Genomic DNA, 2,480 nt, shown 5'->3' with positions numbered 1-2,480 from the left:
AGAAGGGAAAAAACAAATGCTTAACTAGGGATACAGTTTGACCCATTTGAACAATGAGATCAAGACACTATGTTCAAAAACGTACTTTACAATTTATGCAGGGAGTGGGGAGGTGGGATGGAAAGGAGTAGTTGTGGAGGTTGAAGGGTAGGGATGGTAGGGGAAAAACAAAGGAGGAAGTAACAATGCTTGAGAGGAAATGAACTCATTACCTACTTTATGTAACTGTAATTCTTTGTACATTATTTTTACAATAAAAAACGTATTAGAAAAGATGAAAAGACCCAGAAATAAAACTACATACTTACAATCATCTGATATTCGACAAAAAAGCGAAAGATGTAATGTGGAAAAAACATAGCCTTGCTGGGTGCCTGTGGCTCATGCCTTTAATCTAGCTACTCAGAAGGCTGAGATCTGAGGATGGTTGTTGAAAGCCAGCAGGGCCAGGGAAATCCATGAGACTCTTAGCTCCAATAAACCTCAAGAAAATGGGAAGTGAACTGTGGTTCAAGTACTAGCCTGGAGATGAAATGCAAAGGGGTAGCTCCGAGGCCCAGAGTTCAAGCCCCACGACCAACACACACAGACACACAGACACACAGACACACAGACACACAGAGACACACAGACACACACACACACACACACACACACACACACATCATAGCCTCTTCAACTATTGGTGTTGGGAAAACTGGACATCCACAGGCAGAAAACTAGAAGTGGATCTCTGCTTGCACTAACATCAACTCAAAATAGATTAACTATATTAAAATCAGCCAAACTACTATAACACAGAAAAAGGGTGATATTAGAACTTATAGGTATTGAGGTGCGAGCTGGGCAGCTGCACGCCGAGCACCAGTAGTTGCGCTCCAGATCCTGCAATCTCACACTGCCTGCCTATACCCAGTAACCGCTTACTCCAGTTGGCCCCTGCGACAGGCGTCATGCATCGAGCGGCGCCCCGCACTCTGGGCAGCTCTGCTCACCGCCCTGGCTCTGTTCCTCAGGCCGCCGGTGACGAGGGTCCCATCTTACGCTGAGAGCCCTGTGATGCCAACGCGCTGGCTCAGTGCAGGGGTGTGCCGATCTGGTGCCCGAGCCAGGCTATGCCTGCTGCCTGACATGTGCTCTGCGCAAGGGCCAGCCGTGCGGTGTCTACACCGAACGCTGCAGCTGCAGCTAGGGGCTCAGCTGCCAGCTGCCACTGGGCAAGCCGTGCCCACTGCAGGCGCTACTGGACGGCTGCGGGTTCTCCCCCAATGCCAGCATCCCGGCCAGCTGAGGCTTACCTGCTGCTGGTGCCCTCCGCCTCAGGAAATACTAGTGAGTCGGAGAAGGACCGAGGCACAGGGAGCGTGGAGAGCCATGCCCTGCCCTGCACACATAGGGTGCCTGACTCCAAGTTCCATTCCATTCACGCAAAGCTGGACACCATCAAGAAAGGTCACGCGAAGGACAACCAGCGCTATAAAGTTGACTATGAGTCCCAGAACATGGACACCAAGACCTTCTCCTCGGAGTCCAAACGGGACACAGAATATGGTCCCTGCCTTAGAGAGATGGAAGACACCCTGAATCACCTGAAGTTTCTCAATGTGCTGAGTCCCAGGGGTGTGCACATCCCCAACTGGGACAAGAAAGGATTTTATAAGAAGAAGCAGTGTAGCCACTCCAAAGGCAGAAAGCAGGACTTCTGCTGGTGCGTGGACAAGTATGGTCAGCCCCTCTCAGGCTTCAAGAGCAAGGGCACCGATGACGTGCACTGCCTCGGCATGCAGAGGCAGTAAACCCCACTGCATCAGTTAAATTGGAGCTCCAATACGCCTTACTTTGCACAAAAGACTGCCACGGACAGAACAGCACCTGCCTATAGCCTCAACTTATATTTCTTTTTGTGATGACTTGGTTTTGTGTGTGTGTGTTTTTTAAAGAAAACCAAAGTTTAGACAGAGATTTTTGAAATGTTTATTGTTCCTTTAAATGGTAAACTTGAGCATCTTTCCACTTTTCAGTAGTCAGAAAAGAAAATTAATTTCTCTGTTGCTTTCTGTAAAAATAACTGATACTCCTGCCCAAAGCATCGGATTTGATCCCCTTCTAGAATCCTCTCCACATCTGCCCATTGGAACAGCTGACCTTCTGCCTCCCTCACTTCAGTGGCTATTGTAGAAGACACCTCTTTGCCCTCCGCCCTGCTCAGGCCTCATGGAGAACAGGAAAGTCAGAAACTCCAGTCACTTGGACAGGACATCTCTACCATACATGAGACCCCTGGCCCTCCTGGAACTATCTGATTCCAAGGCATGGACCCCTGGGCCACAAAGCTTCTTCATTATCTGCAAGTGACTTGATCTGCTTGGAAAATACTGGAGACATTGAGGTGGAATATAACTGACCAAGAAAGTTCTATAAAACTGACCAAAAAAGTTCTAGCACATTTTGGGAAACTTGTAAATGCAGATCTTTCTGAC

General features: G+C 48.5%; 1 pseudogene; it reads left to right on the top strand.

The window, feature by feature from the left end:
- Positions 1 to 953: 953 nt before the first annotated feature.
- Positions 954 to 1,868, top strand: LOC122127763 (annotated as a pseudogene).
- The last annotated feature ends 612 nt before the right edge of the window (positions 1,869 to 2,480 follow it).

The sequence above is a fragment of the Dipodomys spectabilis genome, unplaced genomic scaffold (assembly GCF_019054845.1).
Source record: "Dipodomys spectabilis isolate Male_0828 unplaced genomic scaffold, ASM1905484v1 ptg000310l, whole genome shotgun sequence".
Lineage (NCBI taxonomy): Eukaryota > Metazoa > Chordata > Mammalia > Rodentia > Heteromyidae > Dipodomys > Dipodomys spectabilis.
This window is presented reverse-complemented; position numbering and strand designations above follow the sequence as displayed.